A 23901-nucleotide genomic window follows, 5' to 3' on the forward strand; every position below is an offset into this window, starting at 1 on the left:
GATAAACATTTACAGCAGAAACACCAGTGCAAATTGGATAGTGGTTGAGTATAAAACCAATCCTGTAAAACTGGAACAATTAAAAACATTCCAATTGCACTGCAGTTCAATCAGATATATCTTCTGACACAGTTTACTTTCCATTATTCAAGGGAAGAACTGGACTGGTCATTTGAACATTGCCCCGTGCAGTTTGAACCTCTCTGCCCTGAGGATTCTGTACTTGTCATAGGATACACCCCACCAGGCCAGTGTTGCCCAACACCAAATGTCTGCCAATGTAATGAGGAAGCCTGCAAAAAAAGAGGACTGCCCTCTCGGTCACCACCAAGTGCTGCTTTCAGAAGCAACAGGGATACCAGGAGAGCGTTGTGTCATGTATGAGTGCAGACCAGGTACACATTGATAGAGTTAAGATTGGATAATGGTCATTTGAGATGAAGAGGGCTTATTTTCTTTTGCATAAGTATAATGTACAAATGCACTGAAATTCTTACTTGTTGTAGCCACACAGGCACTTAAGATGCACCAACTACAATAGTATAAATGACGGCACTATGCCAGGATAGAAAAAAGAAATAAATAAAAGGATGAATAAATATGGTAAATATTCAGTGCAACAAAAAAATGATATTTCAGCAGGTGCAGACAGATCTTTTGGAGGTCCCAGGGTAGTTTATGCTAAATACAGGGAAGTTCAAAAGCCTGATAGGTATTGATTTAAAAAAACTATACTTGAACGTGGTATGTGGTCATATTATTTCAAATTAGAAACTTATTCCAGGGTTCCTTCAGTGATTCATGTTCCATGCCAATAGTTTCATAGATTTTACCAAAGTCTCTATTCGATTTGCTTGGACAATCGCAATTTATCATGTTGACGAGCTAACCCAAGCTTCAGGATCTTAAGTTATCCAGTAAAGTTGAAATAGTACTTGGCTTCCCTGTCTATCCACATTCTGCAAGAGGACAACAGCATCCCTGTGAGAAGTGCACCTTACAGACTGTGTCAGGGAATTGGAGCTGGAGTTGGATGCACTCTGGATCATTCGGGAAGCTGAGGGTGTGATAGACAGGAATTACACGGATGCAATCACATCTAGGAGGCAGCGGGAAGGTAGCTGGGTGACAGGAGAGGGAAAGGGAATAGGCAAGCAGTGGCCTTTCTCTTCAGCAACAAATACATCCCTTCGGATACTGCTTAGGGGATGACCTATCTGGGTCAGGCTGCAGCCAGACAAGTAGTACTGTGGTCGGCTCTGAGCCTCAAAAGGGAAGGGTGAAGTCAGGTAGAGCAATAGTCTTAGGACCCTCGATAGTCAGGGAGATTCTGCGGCCGCAAAAGAGACTCCAAGATAACGTGTGGCCTCGTGGGTGCTTGAATCCATGATGTCACTGAACAGGTGCAGAATATTCTTAAGGGGGAGGGTGAACAGCTAGAGTTTGAGGTACATATTGGTACCAATGACATAGGCAGGAGTGGGGTTGAGATCCTGCAAAGTAAGTTTAGGAAGTTAGGAAAGAGGCTGAAGAGCAGGATCTACAAGTTTTTTTAAAACTTTTATTCGTTCAAAAAACAAATAATATATGACATATACAACAATTAAACATGAATTTTTATATAAATTATATAAATAAATATATATATATAAAAAGAAAAGAAAAGAACACCCACCCCCCCACCCCTTCAGCCAACTCTCTTAAGGAGAGCCATAAAAAAAGAATAAAGAAAGAATATTTTTAAAAAAGTTAAATATACATATTAAAATCTAATCAATATAAATTGAAATGTAAATATTCCGAGTATAACAGCCACTTATTAATAAAAAAATTATAATTATAATGCAAAATATACGTAATTTGCTCTAGGGGTAAATCATTGGTTTTGACTCCGTTATATAATAATCAACTTATTTCTTTTTCAATACATAATCAAAGTTTATTGCATTGAACATTTAAAGGTGTGAAAAATTTGGGAGATTGTTTTAAAGAGGGTAAGTTTTTGTCTTTTAATCAGATGAGGGAAGATTTTGGTATTGATAAGAATTCTTTATTTCTTTATTATCAAATTCGATCTTTGGTAAAATGTATGTTTGGTAGAGATATGATTTTACCTAAAATGACTAAATTTGAGACTTTTCTTATGAAGGTACCAGAGAGGGGTAATATTTTGTTTATGTATCAAATATTACAGGATGGTATAGATAAAAAGGGTTGGGATAGATCTAAAATTAAACAGGATCTACAAGTTGATCATCTCTGGATTACTCCTGGTGCTGGGATCTAGGGAAGGTCAGAACACGAAGATAGTGCAGACATATGTGTGGCTGGTGCAGGGGACAGGGTTTCAAATTCTTAGATTGTTGTACCTGAAAGCGAGGAGAACCAATATCCTGGCAAAGAGGATTGTTAATGGAGTTGTGGGAGATTTAAACTGGATTTGCAGGGGGGTGGGAACCAAAGTGAAGAGGCAGAGAAAGAGGTGCTTAGCGTATAATTAGGACAGCTGGTAAGGAGTTTGTGTGAAAAGACAGACAAATAGGGCAAAATTGCTGCCAATAGATGAGTTGCAATGCCACAGGGATATAGAATCAAAAGTAACAAATAAAGGATAAAAGGTTTTGTATTTAAATGTGAGCAGCATAAGAAATAAAATAGATGACCTTGTAGTACACTGGCAGGTATGATGTTGTGGCCATCATGGATTCATGGCTGTATGACCAAGGATACACAGTGTATCAAAAGGATAGGCAGGTAAGCAGAGGGAGTGGCACGCCTCATTTAGTAAGGAAGAACATTAAATCCTTAGAAAGAGGTGACATAGATCAGAAGATGGATTTTTAGAGCAGCTTGTTGATGACCCATGAGGAGATCAGCTGTACTGGATTGGGTGTTGTATAATACATTTGAGGTGATAAGAGAGTTTAGAACTATTAAGGGGCAGTGGTCACAATATAATTGAGTTAAATTTGAGATTCAACAAGGAGAAACTAAAGTCAGATGTGTTGGTGTTTCAGTGGAGTAAAGGGAATTACAGTGGCATGAGAGAGAAACTGGCCAAAGTAGATTTGAAGGGAGCACTCATAGGGAAGATGGCAGAGCAGCACTGGATGGATTTTCTGCAAGGAGTAAGGAAGGTGCAGGATAAATACAGACTAAAAAAGAGGAAATATTTGAATGGAAAAATGTCAGCACTGTGGCTGACAAGGGAAGTCAAAGCCAACGTAAAAGCAAAAGAGAGAGCAGACAAGGAAGCAAAAATTTGTGGGAGGAAAGTTTACAAAAACCAGAAGGTGGCTAAAAAACTCATAAGGCAGGAAAAGATGAAGTATGCAAGTTGGCAGGCAAATAATAATAAAGAGAATGCAAAAAGCATCTTCAAGTATATAAAATGTGGGAGGAGTCACGTGATGGAGTAGTGGCCGGTCAGGGAATTCCAGCCCTCTCCGGAAAAGTTGAAAAAAAATGCACAAAACACAAAGGTACAAGAATAAAAATTAAAACAAAGTAAAAGTAAAGGTGAGAAGAAAATGGCAGCGAAGAGAGAAAAGTCGAAAACAACGGGAAGACGAGAAGATGAAAGAACATCGGAAGAAGAAGGTGAAGGCCTTACCTGTCCGAGGAGGCCCGCCACGGAGAGAGAAGCCCGCTCCCTAAGGTCAGTGGAAGTCCCGAGTTCGGGACTACAAAAATGGCTCGCGGAGCCGAGTAAAAGTGCACAACCGCGCATGCGCATGAAAAAAAACACATTGACGGGAGGGGGGAACAGCTGCAGAGTCGATCTCCACAGCTGAGAGTGACAGCTGCAACACAGCAACAGGAGCAGAACATAGAAAATAACGACAACAAGAAAGAAGAGAGCAAAAAGAAAACAAGGAAACAACAGATGGCCAACCCAGAAGAAGAAGAAGAAGAAGAAGAACAAAGAGAAATGGAAGAAGAAGAGAAAGGCAAGACAATGGATATATCTTTTTTAAAGAATATATGGAATCAGTGAAAGAATGGCAATTACAAGAATTTAATGAGATAAAAAGAAGAATTAAGAGTGCAGAAGAAAAAATGAATAAAATAGAAATGGTCATATCAGATATAGGAAAAAGAGTGGATAATGTGGAAGAACGAGAAATAATCGTAGAAATGGAAGTAGAGGACTTAAAAGAGGAATTAGAAGAATCTAATAAAAAAGTTAAATAGGCACATGAGCTGTTAGGTCAGAAGATAGATATAATGGAAAACTATAATAGAAGAAATAATATAAAGATAGTGGGCCTTAAGGAAGATGAAGAAGGCAAGAATATGAGAGAATTTATAAAAGATTGGATCCCCAGGGTCCTAGGAAGACCTGAATTACAGGAAGAAATGGAAATAGAAAGGGCACATAGAACATTAGCCCTGAAACCACAACCGCAGCAAAAACCAAGATCCATTTTAGTAAAATTCTTAAGATATACAACAAGAGAAAATATATTGGAGAAAGCAATGAAGAAAATAAGAGAAGACAAAAAGCCACTGGAATACAAAGGTCAAAAAAAAATTTTTCTATCCAGACATAAGTTTTGAACTCCTGAAGAAGAGGAAGGAGTTCAATACCGCAAAAACGATCCTATGGAAAAAAGGATATAAATTAATGTTAAAGTACCCAGCGGTACTTAAAATAGTTATTCCAGGGCAACAAAACAGACTATTCTCGGAGGCAGAGGAAGCACGAAAATTTGCAGAACAACTACAAAACAAGCAGAGAGATGAAGACATGTAATGAGAGTAAAAATGACCACGAACTATATATATGTGTGTGTATATGGGTATATATATATATATATATATATATATATATAGATGTGTATGTATATATGTGTATATATGAGTGTATCCGTATTTAGAGGAAAATATATAGAGTATAGATAAGAATTAATAAGGGAATGAAAGGGAATAGAGGGAAAAAGGAGGGAATTAAAAGAGTGACCTTTGTTATATATGAAAATTGAAATCTTTTCCTGGGGGGGGGCTGGGTGGGGAGGAGTTACAATCACTGCAAAATCAGTTGACGCTTGCGAGTGAATTCGCAAATCCAAATGGAGAGGGGAGATGTAGTTGCCCGACAAGGGATAAAGGGCAACTCAGGAGGGGGAGGGGAGAATGGGGTTAAAGAAGTTTTAAATAGGAGAATAAGGAAAATGTTTGATGTTTTAGAAATGTTGTCTTATAAAGTGTTCAAAACAAGAAAGCAGAAATGGATAAGAAGGAAAGGTGATGATGAGGAAACGGAAAGGGAAGATAAACAAAGTATGAAATGGCTACGTTGAACTATATGACTTTAAATATTAACGGAATACATAACCAAATCAAAAGGAAGAAACTGCTAAATTTACTGAAAAAAGAAAAAATTGACATAGCATTTGTGCAAGAAACACATTTAACTGAATTGGAGCACAAGAAATTAAAGAGAGATTGGGTAGGACATGTAACAGCAGCGTCGTATAATTCAAAAGCAAGAGGAGTAGCTATATTAATCAGTAAAAATGTACCAATTAAAATAGAAGAGGAAATAATAGATCCAGCAGGGAGATATGTAATGATAAAATGTCAGATATATTCGGAGTTTTGGAATCTACTCAATGTATATTCACCTAATGAAGAAGATCAAAGTTTATGCAAGATATTTTTTTGAAGATAGCAGATATGCAAGGGAACATATTAATAGGAGGGGATTTCAACCTTAATTTGGATTCAAATATGGATAAAACTGAGAAAAAAATTAACAGAAAGAACAAAGTAACCAAATTTATAATTAAATCGATGGAAGAAATGCTACTTTTGGATATATGGAGGAAACAACATCCAAAGTAAAAGGAATATTCATATTATTCAGGTAGACATAAAACATACTCAAGAATAGATCTATTTCTGTTATCAGCTCGTATGCAAGATAGAGTAAGAAAAACAGAATATAAAGCTAGAATATTATCGGACCATTCACCCTTGATTGACAATAGAGTTAGAGGACATCCCTCCAAGAATGTATAGATGGAGATTAAACTCCATGCTACTTAAAAGGCAGGATTTTAGAGAATTTATTGAAAGACAAATTAAAATGTACTTTGAAATAAATACGGAATCAGTGAAAGATAAGTTTATACTATGGGATGCAATGAAAGCGTTCATCAGAGGGTAAATAATAAGTTATGTAACCAAGATGAAGAAGGACTACAATCAGGAAACAGAGCAGTTGGAAAGGGGAATAGTAAATATAGAAAAAGAATTAGCAATGAAGGAAGATACAACTAAAAGAAGAGAATTGGCAGATAAAAAAATAAAATATGAAACACTACAAACATATAAGGTGGAGAAGAACATAATGAAGACAAAACAGAAATATTATGAACTAGGAGAAAAAACGCACAAAATTCTAGCATGGCAGCTTAAGACAGAACAAGCTAAGAAAATGGTATTGGCATCAAGGAAAAAAGACAAACAAATCACATATAATCCAAAGGAGATCAATTAAAACTTTAGAGAATTCTATGAACAATTATACCAAACTAAAAACGAAGGGAAAGAAGGCAAAATAGATGAATTTTTAACTAAAATTGAACTACCAAAATTACAAATAGAGAAACAAAATAAATTAACAGAACCATTTGAAATAGTAGAAATACAAGAGATAATAAAAAAAATTACCAAATAATAAAACACCAGGAGAGGATGGATTCCCAATAGAATTCTATAAAACATTTAAAGATTTATTAATTCCTCCCCTCCTGGAAGTAATCAACCAGATTGACAAAACACAAAGCTTACCAGATTCATGTAAAACAGCAATAATTACAGTAATACCAAAGCAAGGGAAAGATCCACTCACACCAGCATCATATAGACCAATATCATTACTTAACACAGATTATAAGATAATAGCTAAACTATTAGCAGATTATGAACCTAAAATGGTAAATCTAGACCAAACTGGATTTATTAAAAAAAGACGGACAACAGACAATATTTGTAAATTTATTAACTTAATTCATGCAGTAGAAGGGAGTAAAGCGCCAACAGTAGCAGTTGCTTTAGACGCAGAGAAGGCCTTTGACAGAGTAGAATGGAATTATTTATTCAAAATATTGCAAAAATTCACTTTACCAGAGAAGTATATTAATTGGATTAAAGCATTATATAAGGGGCCATTGGCGAAAGTGACAGTAAATGGATATATATCAAAGCAATTTAATTTAAGCAGATCAACAAGGCAGGAATGCCCACTATCACCCTTATTGTTCGCGTTAGCTATAGAACCACTAGCAGAATTGATAAGAACAGAAAATAATATAAAAGGGATAAAAATAAAAGACAAGGAATATAAAATCAGTTTATTTGCAGATGATGTTATAGTATACTTAACACAGGGGTGTCAAACTCAAATTCACGGAGGGCCAAAATTAAAAACTTGGACTAAGTTGAGGGCCGAACTAAATATTTATTGAAAATTTTCAACAACATCTGCATGTTTTCTCTTCTTTCAACATATGTAATGTTAAACTTTTTCTTATTAAAATAAATGTTTAATAATAGTTTTGGATAAACTCTTTCCAGAAGCATTAACAAATGAGAAATAAAATATTCAATAAATAATATTTCTCTATAGAGGATTTGTCAAATGTTGCTAGTGTTCTGTCGAATAGTAAAATCTGAGGGCTATTGAGAATGTGGGAGAATAACATGATTCCTGAAGCAATCAAATGGGTGACTGATTGTGGGCATGAACTCTAGCAGGGTTATTTGCCATGCCCTTTTTCCATTTGTACAGATATCCTTTGATTTACACACTTTTCAAGTTTTATGCCTAATGAGCTTGTATCCAGGTGCAGGACCATTTTTAACCAGGAATATATTTATCACTGTGACATGAAACTATTGGAAGATCATTTTATCCTGAGATTAAAGTTCATAATACTTACTCAGGCCTGTGTGCGGGAGGGCAGGGTTTGCGGGCGATCGGGTTGGACAACGACAGTGTGGGGGCATCGGCTCTCGCTGCAGGGCAGCATCTTGGCTGATCAGTGGCCCCGTCAGTGTGAGTCACGGGTCGGCCTGCGGCAGGGAGGGGGAGTGGGCAACGGTCCTGGCGAGGTCAGGCCCGAGGCCTTCTTCCGGGTGCTGGGAAGCAGCCTTAGCTTCCCCTAACACCAGCCAGGCCCCAAAACCAGAGTCCACGGTGAGACCCTGCAGCGTAAACAGAGGAGGTGGGGGCGATTAGCAGGCTGACGCCAATGCATTCTGGGATTTGTCGTATTACTGTGCATGCGCTATACTGGCGCGGCGGCCAGTGGGCCACCTCTAATACATTTTTGAAATGATCTTGCGGGCCAAATATAATTATATCACGGGCCAAATTTGTCCCGCAGGCCAGAGTTTGACATGTGTGACTTAACAGAACCAGAACTATCAATAAAGGAATTATATAAGAAATTGAAGGAATATGGAGAAGTGTCGGGTTGGTTACAAGATTAACGTAAATAAAAGTGAAGCAATGCCAATGAATAATGCGGATTTCTCAAAATTTAAGAAGGAATCACCATTCAGACGGCAAATGCAAGCAATAAGATACTTAGGTATACAAATAAATAAAAATCTCGGCCATCTATATAAACTCAATTATTATCCACTAATGAAAAAATTACAGGGCAATTTAGAGCATTGGAAAGATTTACCACTAACACTAATAGGAAGGATAAACTGTATTAAAATGAATATTTTCCCAAGGATACTATACCTATTTCAGGCATTGCCAATACACTTGACAGAGAAATTCTTCAAGGAGTTAAAGAAAATAATAAGGAAATTTTTATGGAAAGGGGGGAAACTAAGGATAGCACTAGATAAATTAAAAGAATGGTATAAACAAGGAGGCTTACAACTGCCAAACTTTAAAAATTATTATAGAGCCGCACAATTAAGATACCTATCAGATTTTTATCAAACAAGGGAAAAGCCAGATTGGACTAGATTAGAACTAGATAAAATAGGGGAAAGGATACCTGAACACATATTATATAAATGGGATGAAAAATTGGTACAACGTAGGAATTCTCCAGTATTACATCATCTCCTCAATATTTGGAAGAAGATTCATGTAGAAAAGAATAAAACAAATTACCAATTACCAAAACTAATAATGAAGCAAAATCAGTTACTCCCTTTTACAATAGATAACCTTTCCTTTAGAGAATAGGAGAAAAAAGGGATCAAAAGAATAGAAAATTGTTTTTCAGGAAATAGATTATTATCCTTTGAACAAATGAAGGATAAATATAATATAACTGAAGATACAGTGTTGGCATATTACCAACTGAGATCCTACTTGAAGGACAAATTAGGAAGCAGTCAGGTTACCAGAGGGAAGTAACTTTGAATATGTGATTACAGATACAATGATAATCAAAAAATTTATAACAAATATGTATATTAAACTGCAAGAAAAGGAGAATGAGGAAACAAATGGTAAAACTAAACAAAAATGGGAACAAGATTTAAATATAAAGATAAAGAAGGAAACATGGGAGAAGTTATGCTCTGGAACGATGAGAAATACAATAAGTATGAAATTACGTATGATACAATATAACTGGATACACAGGGTATACATTACACCTCAAAAGTTAAATAAATGGGACCCAACAGTATCTGACAGATGTTTTCATTGTAAAAAAGAAATGGAAACAACAATTCATGCAATCTGGACATGTGAGAAAGTAGAAAAATTTTGGGAAGATCTAAACCAGATATTAAATAAAATTACTGAAAATAATATACCAAAAAACCCAGAGATCTTCCTCCTAAGTAACATAAAAAACAAAGAATTTAGACTTGATTTGGATGGTGCACAAAAAAGATTTGTTAAGATAGCTCTAGCTGTAGCAAAAAAATGTATTATGTCAACCTGGAAATTAGAAGATAATTGGAGAATACAACAATGGTATATAGAAATGAATAAATGTATTCCATTAGAAAAAATAACCAATAATTTAAGAAATAATATTGAAATATTTGAACAAATATGGGAGCCATACATGAAACACAATAGAGAAAACCTACCGGGGACATCTACCACCTAAAATAACGAAAGGAGAAAGAAATGAAAAGAATTGACTCAGTGGAATTTCTTGTTTATTTTTATTGAATGACAACATTGTTTGACTGGTTTAATGTATCTTAGATTTTGTACTTTAAATGAATGGGGGGGAGGTAGGGAGGGTGGGATGGGAGGAGGGGGGGGAGAAAATGACACTGTATATATTTGAAAAGGAAAATGTATGTATCTTGGTCAATGTGGTTTATGGTGTGAAAAATAAAAAAATTAAAATAAAAAAAAAGGATCCACCTCAAAAAAAAAGTATATAAAATGTAAAAGAGAGGTGAGAGTAGATATACGACTAATAGAAAATGACACTGGAGAAATTATGATGGAAGACAAGGAGATGGCAAAAGAACTAAATGAGTATTTTGCATCAGTCTTCACTGTGGAAGACACTAGCAAGTGAAGTAAGTGCAGTTACTATTTTAAGGGAGAAAGTGCTCAGAAAGCTGAATGATCTAAGGGAGAATAAGTCACCCCAACTAGATGGATTGCACCCTCTGGTTCTGAAAGAAGAGGTGGTAGGGATTGTGGAGGTATCGATAAAGATCTTTCAGAAATCAATAGATTCTGTTATGGTCCCGGAGGTCTGGAAAATTGCAAATGTCACCCCACTATTCAAGAAGGGAGGGAGGCAGCAAAAAGGAAATTATAGACCGGTTAGCCTGACATCAGTGGTGGGGAAGATGTTGGAGTCGATTGTCCAGGATGAGATTACGGAGTACTTGGAGGCAAATGACAAGTTAGGCCAAAGCCAGCATGGTTTCCTTGAGGGAGAATCTTGCTTGACAAACCTATTGGAATTCTTTGAAGAAGTGACAAGCAGGCTGGATAAGGGAGATGCAGTGGATGTTGTGTATTTGGATTTTCAGAAGGTCTTTGACAAAGTGCTTATGAGGCTACTTGACCAAATAAAAGCCAATGGTACAACAGGAAATGTACTTGCATGGGCAGAACATTGGCTGATTGGCAGGAAGCAGAGGGTCAGAATAGAGGGATCCTATTCTGATTGGCTGCCAGTTGCTAATGGTGTTCCACTGGGGCCGGTTTTGGGACCGCTTCTTTTGATGTTATATATTAATGATTTACATGATGGAAATATCGCCTCAAACCGTGCATCTTGGCGCCTCACAGTTTGGCGGGCAGCAACCTCCTTTGAAGAAGACCGCAGAGCCTACCTCACTGACAAAAGGCAAAGGAGGAAAAACCCAACACCCAACCCCAACCCACCAATTTTCCCCTGCAACCGCTGCAATCGTGTCTGCCTGTCCCGCATCGGACTTGTCAGCCACAAACGAGCCTGCAGCTGACGTGGACTTTTTACCCCCTCCATAAATCTTCGTCTGCGAAGCCAAGCCAAAGAGAAGAGAAGACATGATGGAAGGAATGGCTTTGTGGCCAATTTTGCAGATGATATAAAAGTAGGTGGAGGAGCAGGTAGTGTTGGAGAAACGGGGAGGCAGATTAGGAGAATGGTCAGGGAACTAGCAAGTGAAGTGCAACGTCAGAAAGTGTAGGGTCATGCCTTTTGGTAGAAGAAATTAAACAGACAGACTTTTTTAAATGGTGAGAAAATTGAAAATACCCAGATGCAAAGGGACCTGGGAATCCCTGTGCAGGACAGCCTGAAGATAAACTTGCATGTTCAGTCAATGGTGAAGAAGGAAAATGTAAAACTGGCATTCATTTCAAGAGGAACGGAATACAAAGAGCAGGGATGCATTGATGAGGCTTTATAAAGCACTGGTGAGACCTCACTTGGAGTATTGTGAGCAGTTTTGGGCAATTCATTGATGAAAAGATGTGCTGATATTGGAGCAGGTTCAGAGGAAGTTCTTAAAGATGATTCCAAGAATGAAGGGGTTGTCTTTTGAGGAGCTCTTGGCCTGTACTAATTTAAATTTAGGGAATTCTCACTGAAACATTTTAAATGTTGAAAGGCATGGACAGAGTAGATGTAGAAAGTTTCTTTCCCATGGTGGGAGAGTCTAGGACAAGAGGGCACAATTTCAGGATTGAAGGACGTCGACTTAGAACAGAGATGCAGAGGAATATCTTCAGCCCGAGGGTGGTAATTCTGGAATTTGTTGTCACACACTGTCGTGGAGACCAGGTCATTGGGTGTATTTAAAGCAGAGATTGACAAGTTTTTGATAAGCCGAAGCATCGTAGGTTATGGGGAGAAGGCTGGGCAGTGGGTTGAGTGGGAAAATGGATCAGCTCATGATTAAATGGCAGTACAGACTCAATGGGCTGAATAGCCTATTTTTGCTCCTTTATCTTATGGTTTTATAAAATGAAAACTTGTATCATTGAACTGGGGCTCAGAAAGGAAGGGAGAGAATTAGATAAGGGCTGCATCACAACATCTCAGGGTTCTCTAGGTATCCCTGGTGAAAAAAAGATGTTATACAGAATGAATGTGTATTAGAGAGTGAGTGATAGAGCGCGAGTGACTGTGATTACTAGAGAGAGAGAAAGGTTGAGTGTCAGAAAGACAGGAAGTAGAGAGACTGCCAAGAGAGGGACAGAAACTAAGGTAGGCTTAAAGAAAGGCTTAACGAAAGTTGAAGACATGGGAGAGCAGGGAAAGGAGTGCGTGATAGAGAGACCAAGGGCACAGGTATGTAGTTCCCTGAAAGTGGTGACACAAGAGGATTGTAATCATCCTCACCTTCATTGGTCAGGACACTGAGGACAAGAGTTGAGACATAATGTTTCAACTGTACAAGGCACTTGAGTGCAGTTCTGGACACCCAGCCAGAGGAAAGATGTAATTAAATGTGAGTTATAAGGAAAAGCTAGATAGGCTCTAGAGTGTAGGAGGCTAAGAGGTAACCTTATAAAGGTATACAAAATTATGGGTGGTATAGATAAGATGAATAGTCAAATGCCTTTTTCATAGGATGGGGGGGGTTTAAGGTGTGGGGGGGAAACATTTAAAAGGGACTGTTTCTTCACAAAAAGTGGGGTAGGTATGTGGGATGAGTTTCCAGAGGAAGTGGTAGAGGTGAGCCGTGGACAGATTAGAGGGATCTGAGTCAAGTGCAGGCAAATGGGACTGGCTCAGGCTGACAACTTGATCTCCATGAACAAGTTGTGTTGAGGGCCCTGCTTCCTTGATGTGGAACTTGAACCTAGAGTTGCTGGACTTCAGGCTTCTGTACCATCTGCCCAAAAGTAGTCATGCTTCAGTTCAAGATAATGGCACTAATTGAGTGAGGATGAGCTCTTGATTAACTTGCCTTTTATGTTCCCCCTTGTGCTGTACATTTGGTTTCCAAGAAGAAAATTAAATTAGGACAGCAGGGCTAGTGTAGCAGTCAGATAAAACCTATTACAGCACCAGCGACCTGGGTTCAAATCTGGCGCTGTCTGTAAGGAGCTTGTACGTTCTCCCTGTGTTCTGGTGGGTTTCTTCCGGGTGCACCAGTTTCCTCCCATGTTCCATGGGTTTGTGCACCAGAAGGGCCTGTTTCTGGCTGTAACTCTAAATTTAAAAAATCAAATTAAAACCATTCAGCCATAATTTTTTTTAAATCCACCAAGTACCCTAGCTCCTCCCACTCACTGAGCCAAAATGTTCTGAACATCCATAAACAGGTAGCTCCACAATACTGCTTTGATATAAGCAATAGCAGCAAAAAGGTATTCATCATAATATTTGAATTCTGTGTTTGAAAGCAGATGTGCTTGTTTGCTATTTTGCATTTACAGCTCTCTGTCTTGACTAAATAAATCAAGATCAAAAGCACTGGTACATACCACAAACTCACTCGGTGCACCTAGCTAGCTAATCTGCTGAGTTAATCTCCAATAACTTTTGCAGAGAGAAACTAATTTCCAATAACGTTTTTAGAGGAAACATTCAAGTTGTGAAAAAGCCATGTCAGATGTTTTTTAAGTGGTAACTTTGAGCTCATCCAAAGCATTTCCATGCGAGTGCATGTTTATTATTGCTATTTGTAGATCAAAGCTCTTTGGAATGAGTAATTGATGTGAGATGTCTCTTTGTTTGGGTATTCTTTGTAGATGGTAATAGGGCATACAGTCCAAACCAATTTCTATTGCTATAGTTGGCAGACAAGAGTGGAACTTTGAACATGTCGGGGATTCAGGATATTTACGCCTGAAATAGCCTCATGGTATGGGTTTTGCACCTCATTGGTTGACTGTATGATAATAACTCAGTAATTTTGCTCTACCATCTTTCCCTGTGAAGTTTGAATGGATTTTCTGCTATGCTCTTCTTTGCGAAAAGAAAATGAGAATACAGAGTGAATGGCACTGTATTCCAGAAGAGATTTTTACACAGAAAGCCTGCAATATTGCCATAAGGAAGACCCGGCATTAAGCCAGCTTTGGTCATTTACACTGAACCAAACAAAGCTGGCATCATGCCGGGTCAATGTGTCATTTTGCACAGCAAGCCAGCATTCCAGGAGCAAAAGAGACGGGATGTGTAACACATCAGCATCAGTGCCTAGTATCACATATAGCATACTGTATTTGAAAGTATGTTAGACCCACTTTTTTCCCCCAAAAAAATGGCTGGTGGCAGGCTGTCGCGAGACTTTCCCAGCGGCACGCTGTTGGTCCCCGCACTGGTCATTGTTGTGCTGAGAAAAGTGTCGGGTTCGAGAGAGATGAGTCTGGACACAAGGGTTTGCAATCAGGCTTTACTTTTATTATCACACAACAATTAATAGGAGAGCATGGGAAAATCATAGCAGGAATAAAACACACGCACAATTTATAAAAGAGCATGGGAAAATACGCGCACAATTTAATGAAACATACACGCACAATTTATAAAAGAGTGTAGGAAAATCTACTGCAAGTATTGATCTATAGCAGTGGATTTCAAACTTTTTCTTTCCACTCACATACCTATGCCATAGGTATTCTGAGATTAGTAAGGGATTGCTTAAAGTCATATGTAAGTGGGAAGGGAAGGTTGAGAGCCTCAGCTCTAGACCCAATTGTTACTGAAATATTTTGCTTGAGAAAAATTGTCATTGTCCCATTTCCACTGGAGTTATGAAACCGTGCACATAACAAAGTCAATTAGGTACAATTAAAACAGTAGTTTTCAAACTTTTTATTTCTACTCACATACCACCTTAAGTAATTGATTACTAATCACCACTATCTATCGTTGGGGGCTGGTGGTGGGCTGTCAGGAGAAGCGGGCCGGTGGGCTGTTCAAATTGAGGACAAATCCACAGACCAGCTTCCTCACAGCACAAGCTGACTAAAGTCACCTGGGGACAGCTGAGAGCGTGGTGGTGGGATCAGTATGGGGGCTGGTATTTTATCACAATGCCACTCCCTAACACAAATCTTCTCTTCTTTAATATCTGAAGGTCTGTCAGTCACTGTCTTGAATACATTCAACAACTGAGCATTCACACACTCCTTCTGTAGTTCCAGATTCAGTATCCTTTGATACATACTTTTTAGCTTATTCATGAATGATCAAACCCTATTTTGAAAGACCAACAGCCATCTGTCCTGTCAAAACCATGAATTATGTACATATGAATCAAATCATCTCTCATTCTCCTCCCAGCAACACATCAGTGCTTCACCCACCTCACGAAATGGTGAGTCTAGAGGATGCATCATTATTTCACCACTCCAGCCATCTCATCCACAGCTCATTTCAGACTTCTGCATTTATGGGAGCATGAAAAAATCCGAGATGGGCTAAACCCCAAGTGTCTGAACTACTCACTGTCAGCCAGATCATCTCTGCCTTTTACATTTGCTCTATAATTGCAGCTCAATCTGGCAGACCTAGTGTCAAATCAGTGATGTACTAGGAATGATACCTTGCTGGGGTGGTGCTGGACCCAGCCAGACTTGTGATTGCCCTCACCCCTCTCAATGAGCGGCCCACAACAACAGCGAGCAAGAAGCCAGCCATCAGGAGAGAGCAGGACAGCAGGCTGCCGGGAGAGAGCAGGACAGCAGGCTGCCGGGAGAGAGCAGGACAGCGGGCTGCCGGGAGAGAGCAGGACAGCAGTATTCTAAAAAGATTTTTCTGGTTGTCCTACTTGCATGTTTCGCCCAAGTTTTAAATATTTACCCGTAAATACACTTGAAAAAAATTACAGTACACAAACACATCCTTTCCCATCATGGTACCGGAATGGTGGTCGCCCCTTTTATACAGATGATGTTCTGGGGCTGTTACTACACCTGCTGCTATAAAAAAGCTGGGACTGGTATGAGCCCACCACTTCATGTCAGTGCTTTTTAGACAGCAGATGTAGCGTTTAGAAACACAAGGCCCTTTCAGGTGGCCTGAACACCCCAATGTAAAGCCACATAATCTCCCCCCTTGCAGCTAAAGACATACTCACCTGAATATGCAGCCGCTGTAAGCAGGCAGGCTGATGACTCCATCAGCCGGCGACCCAACTCCCCGCTGCCTGACAAAAGTTGCTTTTAATTATCTTTAAGCATGAAAACAGGATAAAATTCTAACTTATTACTATTAACTTATTTAATCTAACTTAACCCCCTTCTAATTCTAAGCGCATGTGTATGTAAGTTCAGAAAAGTGCTTTGATTCACAGTCCAATCTCACTTCTCCAAGTGCACTCGTTGCAAGCAATTCTTATACTGTGCACAGAATTTAACATTTATGAAATTCACCAGGCTTTGGTGCTTTAAGGGTAAATGGTTACCGCTCAGGAAGGTTCTTATCGGTTTTCAGAGAGAGATTTGTTGTCCCTGGACACAAGCCGATTCCTTTTAATCAGCCACTTCAGTGTCTTGCTGAAGAAACTTGCCCCATCATGCTTTTCCAGATGATAACCTCTTTCTTTTAGGTCACCACAGAGTTCCTTTTTGTTTCCCTTATTTCAAGTGAAGCATTAGACAGCCAGTCCTCTCCTCTTGTATGAACCATCAGGGCTTTGACCAGGGTGAACTGAACACTCACAACCCATCTTCAAAATGTGGATTTTCCACAAGTTTGCCAGCTTGTCAGGTTCCAGTCCCAGCTGCAGCTGCTGAACTGAATTCTCTCTCTCTCTCTCTCTCTCTCTCTCTCTCTCTCTCTCTCTCAGAGAAAAGCCTGTTTTACTCTCTCTGCTTGCAAAACCACACGACCCCCTTAGAACATCAAGCAGCACGCAGACAGACTGCCGCTCGGACGAATTCTTTCATTTGTTGGTTTTCAAGACAACAATCCATTAGTGAAGTCTCCATATGCCCTCCCCAAAGCTTTTGCAAAGGCCCTTGGAGCCGGCCTATCTGGCTTGAACAGAGCTCTAGTATTTTAAATGAGATCTGTTCTGCAATATTTGTGCGATCTACACTAAAAAACTTGCCCCAATTTATCTCCCAAAATCATATCTATTTATAATATAAAACGCAACATATTCTGCCACAGTATTCATGGTGAGAGCTGTGATAGTACTAATTCCACTGTGTGTTAAGGATAGGTGGTCAGTCTCTTTTTCAGGACGGTAATTGCTTTGCACAAATATTTGATTCTATTTCTGAGCCACCCCTGAAATTGTCCAGGTTCTGCAGCAGAGGGCTACAGATGGCTTTCTTAATGGAATGAAACTGACCACTGTGCCCTCATCACAAAGCACCTCCACATCTACACACAGGCGATGAGAGCATGAATGTGTTTGCGCCTTTTCTGTGTGATGTACACAGGGTGATGAAGGAATTTTTAAAATCTGTTTTGGGGTTAGATGAGTTTTGGAATGCTTTGACCTTTTCAGTTTCTCATCATACAGAGCAGATAAATCACCTTCACTCCAAGCATGTTTTACAAGCAGCTTGGAATGCAAAAGATCTAACTCTGGAAATATATTATGCACCAAGAAAGCTATATTGAAATATTGTGTGCAAATGTCTCTAGAAAGCTGATTGGTGTCCTCTGTATTTATATCTGTTGTTAAACTTCCACAAGCAGTCACTTGTAATGATTCATGTTCAGTCATAATTGATTGCCAAGGGGATGTTAATACAAATAGATAAAATACAAGTTTAAGATTGATGACATGAAGCATTTCAGCTATGAAGTGATGCATACCTTTGCAAGTCCTCTAATTGAACACAAGTCAAAATGTGTAGATTTATTCGGACTGCAGCTGTGGGGAGAGGCCATTGTGTTTTTGCTAAAGAATGAGTTTGTCCATGCTGTCCCAGAAACTCAGAAAAGCTGACAACCGAAGGCCATCCTTGTGAACACAAGTGGTTGCCTGGATCTACAGAATAGAAGTACTGGAGCTGAAGGAAGAAGGGAACCCATCAAGTGGGTCAGCCACTCAGGGAGAGTAGATCAGGGAAACAGTGCTGACTTTCCCAAGGAAATGCCCACCCGACATATTTGGAGGCCCCCAAAAGAGTACTTAAGCTTGAAGCTGCCCTTGTGTGGATATTGGCTTGTTTGTCGTACTTTTTAATTTGAGGAAAAGTCGATTGTCACTTCGGTTTGATTCATATTTACTCTCCTCTGTTCCCCTACAAGTAGAAACTTGTTCACATACACAAGGATAGCCCTGCAGAGGTGTGATTAATGGTTGATTTCCATGGCTCATCACCAAGTACTCATGTGCAATTAGGGATGGCTTATATACATTGTTCTCTGCACAGAAACAGACCTTCTAAACCAATGGATCAATGTCTGCTCCATTCATGTCATCCAAGAAGGTCTTGTGGCAAAAGCCAAAGTCAAAGCTTTATTCTGAACTAATGATTTCCGAGAGAATATATCAAAGGTTAATTTATATAGTTACAGAAGCATTCTTGTTTTGTTTAGTAGCAAAATACCACAAAATTAGAGAAGAGTATGATTAAGCAACTATCTAGCCCAGACAATGGAGGAGATGAGATTTAACAATATTGTTTGAATCCAAAGTAGTAACAGATGGAACTTAGTAAAATAAGAGAAGCAAGCTTCTGTGTAACTGAAACAATGCGGAGAAAATAGCCTTCTTTATTGTTGCCTTTTGTGAATGATGGAAAGAGAAACAGAGTGAGAGGGCAGAGAAAAATTGCAAAAGTAAATGGAGACTGAAATAAAAATGAGAGTGATAGAGACAGGAAAAGTGTCAAGTAATGGGGAAAGTGAGAAAAAGAAGAAAGACAAGAACAGGATAGAGGGATAATGAGAGAGAAAGATTAAGCAAACAATAATAATCCAGAGAGGATTGTGAAGAAGCTGAGCAGATTGGAATAAGAGTATATATCCAAAGTAGAAAGAGATTTCACAAGAAGAGAATTGAATGCCACTTGAAGGGGAGAGTATGTGTGAGTTTGAAATAAATAGACGAGAACCACTTGAAATGCATTTTAAAAATTTTGTGCACATTTTCGAAACAACTTATAATTTTCTGGTCATATCACGCAGTCTTTAGAGTACTTTGGAAGAATTAATGTGTAAAATCTGTAAAATTGCTATCTTTTTGAATTCTAATAGTGGAGGACTATTTTTCTTCAACTGCCTTGCTCATATATCAAGCATTCTCATAAGCAACGGCACATTTATTAATGTATCTTAACATGGATTGATTACGATGTGAACCAATGTCATGAACTGAGAGATTGTTTCAATTTGTGGATGAAGAATATTTTGTTGGGAAGGCAAAATATGCCCCTGATTTGAAAAATGAAAAGGTGGAATTAGGTTTTTTATTCTTTATGATGTGTTCATAAAAGTGTTCAATATATGTCTTCAAAACTTCTTTTGTATTTAAAACATATTTTCCCCTTTCCCTCAATCTCACATCCTTTTGAGAGTTTTGTATTTCCAGGCCATTTCTACAAATGTTGATGTTATTGAATATTGTTGCCAGGACAAATGTTGCTGGTATTAATGTGCGTGAAGAATCCACCAGCCAACTTGGCAATCGCCCTTCATCCTGCCCTTGTCCGTATTTTAATTATATCATTGACCAGGGGACATGTGAAATATTTGCACCTGCTTTAAATGGATTTGCTCTCTGCTCCATTTTCCGATCAGGTCTGATTTGAGCAATGGAAGCTTTCATCCGGAGCAGGTGGAAGCTTTATTGCTCCACGCAAAAGAGGTTTGGGGAAGCGCATAGCTGAATATCCTGATTCACGATCACTTGAGTGCACAAGCAAGGGGCCTTCATAAATCTCATGATGTTGACGTAGCTTAATGTCCACCATAATGATCCTCACTGCCCTGTAATGTATTTACCTTGCATTTACTCGACAAAAATATTACTTGGTCTTTTCAATATTACTGTTGGTGTGAACTTGCTTTGAGAAGTTATTCATTTAGACATTAAAAGTTACAGCAACACTTGTTAATTGGTCATGGAGAATTTCAGGATGACCTGAAAGGTAGATCAAAGCTATGGTTACCATATATTTCGGCGTATAACTCAACCAGAAGATAGGTCGACACCTTTTTAAGCCTAATTTTAATGGTTTTATATTATATCCAGTCTATGTCGACCCCATTTTTCAAGCTGTCTGCGCCTCCCAGGAACAACCCAAAATTTTTTTAAACACCCCAACTGCAAGTAACAAAGCTGCAAATTAAGTAAGTAAAAAAAAACCTCAGCCTACCAGGCAGTAGTGGCAACTTCCCACAGAACTGGAGCAGCAACATCGTGTTCCCGGTGGGAGCAGGAACCTCAGCATACCAGGCAGGAGTGGCGATGGTAACCTCAGGGTCCCAGGTAGGAGAGGTTATGGTGACGCCCAGTGGTGGGGAGGTGTCAGGGAGCAGTGGTGCCAGCAGTGGGAATGTGCTTCCAGCATTGACTTGTTTGCTGACTCGATATCAATCTGGTTTTTTTTGGTAAATTTAAGGTCTCAAAAGTATATCCAGCGTATGTCAACCCCCTTTCCCCCCACCCCCCCCCCCCACTTTTTTGGGAACATTTTTAGGGTTTCACGACTCAACATGATGCCAAAATATATGGTAGATGTTTCCCCTTTGTTTATGGCCAAGCAGCTGAACATTGGGTATGCTGGCCATGTTTCTGCACCAATGGTCAGAGAAACGTTGTGCTTTTTTCATCTCTACCCAGAATACCAGCAAGTACCCTGCCTTCTATGACAAGATTCCCATTTCTCACAAACGCAATTTATTCGACCTTTCCTATTTGTTTCTTAATCCAAGCATTGGTATAAATGCCAAATGTTCGCATCATCCCCTTCATCCCATAGTTAGCCACATACTCCAAGATGGATGTGCCTGATTCCTCTTGGGTACACAGACATACTGGCAAAACAGCAGTTCTTGAAGTAGCCATAGGAAGTAAAGTGGTTTTGGGTCTGGGCCCTTCATCAAGCCTGAAATATTGGTTATCCTTTACTTCCTGTGCCTGTTGCTTGATCTGCTGAGTTTTTCCAGCACATTTAGGTACTGTACTCAAGTCCAGCAGCTGCAGACTTTCTTGTTTTAACTCCATTTGGGTAATAGTTATGTTTTTACCAATTACTCTGAGATGATTAGACTTCCTTGTACATTCGTTAAACAAATTTACCAGTGCAGCGTTGTGTTCGTTAACCTAGATATTATCAGTGTAACTTTAATTTATGACCATTGCCAGATAGTGAGTGATTTACTTTTCTGAGATAAACTTTGTAATTAAAAATTATTGGCAAGAAAATTTGTTTACGAGAAGTTAACATTGATCTCATTCATAAACTGATAGAGCATAGGCAAGTAGCATTTAGAAATTAATCCTGGTTGATTTGAATTTCCCCTGAGATACTGAAATTTCACTTCCTTTTGGACTGGGAAAGGAGGTAAAATTTAGTTTTCTGCTTTGACACATTGACAAAATGTTTGAACACCATCTTGCTTTTACAGCCTGTGATTTTCTACATTTGGTGTTTATATTTGCCTGCTGGTGGAGGGTTCTTGTTTGAAAGAAAAGAATAGCCGTTTTATTCCAGGAGTTGAGGAATATGAAACTCGGGAGCCACACACTAATGGAATAGATGTAGCTGTGAAAGCAAGAAATTAAGAATGTGCGTGAAGCAGTTTAGTTTGAAAGTGTCTTGGAATGCTGGGGGAAAGTATTCCAAAAAGAAATAAGAGTTGTAGAAAATGGTTTGGGCAATTTTGATGCCATGCAACCACACCAGACGAGCCTTAAGTCTGAGGTTGCAGATGCTTTAGAACACCCGATTGTGTGCAAGTTCATTTACTGTGGGAGCACAAGGGCAGGTGGACCAGAGATGGCCTGCTAATCTACAGGTCAAAGCGATGGAGACATGATCACAACCTCGTCATGTTTTCTTTCTGTGGCTATAAATGGGTTGACTTGTTAAGCTTTATCAGATCAGTCACTGTAAAATTGCTTGGACTGTTTAAAAAAAAATCTTGAAATAAAGTGCAAAGTTAAACAGGATTTTTTTCTGGTCACATGCTTGACATAAAAAGTTCAAGAGTTCAATGTTGGGAAAGGTTTTAAAATTTTGTTCTATCTGAAGGGTGGAAAATAATTCTGTTTGGCACTTGGTAAAAGTTTGATTGTACTGTCAGGAAAGGGATCAGTATTTTGATAATAAATGTCTGCTGTTCCTTTCTGACGAGTATTGAAGTCTTTTGTTTTGGCCTTTTCGAGGCCATTGTAGATTAAACCCACATGAATGCACTGATAGCAAATTGACATCAAACGCCACTGGTTTTGAGAAGATGGTTTTCAGCCAGAGTAGCTCGGGCACTCATCCACAAAAACCTTTCACTGCCTCAGATGTAATGAGAAAAGAAACTAAATAGAACCCATTGACAGGTTCATCAAACATTTCATCCATGCTCAAAAGAATCATGCATTTCCCATCCTGAGAAAAGCCTGGAATTTCCACACTAGCAGTCACCAATTAATCACTGCGACTTTTAATATTTCCTTGAATCGTGTGTGTCAGCACTTTGAAAAATTGCGATCATCTGTTTGTCCCTTTATGCAAGGGTCACTTTGTGCATCTGGCTTGACCTCTGCCTGAAAAGAACCAAGGGTCTCTGCTCAATTCCAGATGCTCAATAACTGAATCAATTTTGATTCCCATCAACTGACTGCAGTGCTTTTCTCAAATACTGCAGCTGTTGTATTGTTTTTAAACGAAAAGTAAAAATCTGAAACAAAACAGAAGCTTTTTCTTGCCCAAAATGCGACACAAATACTGACTGGCCCATTTGTGTTCCCAGCATTTTCTGTGAATGATGTTATTCCTGCTGAACGAATCAATCTGTTATTGGCAAAATGAAAAACAATTATAGAGAGCTGCTTGAACTTCACATTTTTCAATTAGTTTTAATGATTTCCATCTGACTTAATGAAGCTGTAAACACACAATCCTGTTTTGTGTATTTTGTTTAGAATGCCAATTTTTGAAATTATATTTTCATATTGGAGAAGCAGGTTTGAATATGCAGCCTTGCAATTGTATCTAGTTGTAAACAGTAAATTTGCTTTACCAAATAGAGCCTCTCTGGCACTGTTTCATGAGGACCGAAGCATGGTTATCACATGAATAATTGCAAGAATTTCTGAAGTTTATGAAAACTCCTTATAAGATGTGGCAACTCAGGATCCTTTTAACCTTGGCCCCACTCAAACCCTGCATAAGAATATTGTAGTTTTTCAGATACTGTATGTTTAGGTTGTATAATCATGCTCTTTTATCAATATTCACATTATCATTAAAATGTTTGCATTGTACTGCAAAAGAGTGTAAATTTGTTTACATCACATCTATTTTTGGGGAACTAGAGAATCTTAAGGTTGCTTGCAATGTCAAAGAAGTTTTCCTTG

General features: G+C 38.7%; 1 protein-coding gene across 2 annotated transcripts in view; it reads left to right on the forward strand.

The window, feature by feature from the left end:
* LOC138753875 (cysteine-rich motor neuron 1 protein-like) overlaps positions 1-23901 on the forward strand; it is a 300852-nt gene that overhangs the window by 205192 nt on the left and 71759 nt on the right. The gene's annotated exons all lie outside the window — the stretch shown is intronic.

Source organism: Narcine bancroftii, chromosome 2 (assembly GCF_036971445.1).
Source record: "Narcine bancroftii isolate sNarBan1 chromosome 2, sNarBan1.hap1, whole genome shotgun sequence".
NCBI classification, from domain to species: domain Eukaryota; kingdom Metazoa; phylum Chordata; class Chondrichthyes; order Torpediniformes; family Narcinidae; genus Narcine; species Narcine bancroftii.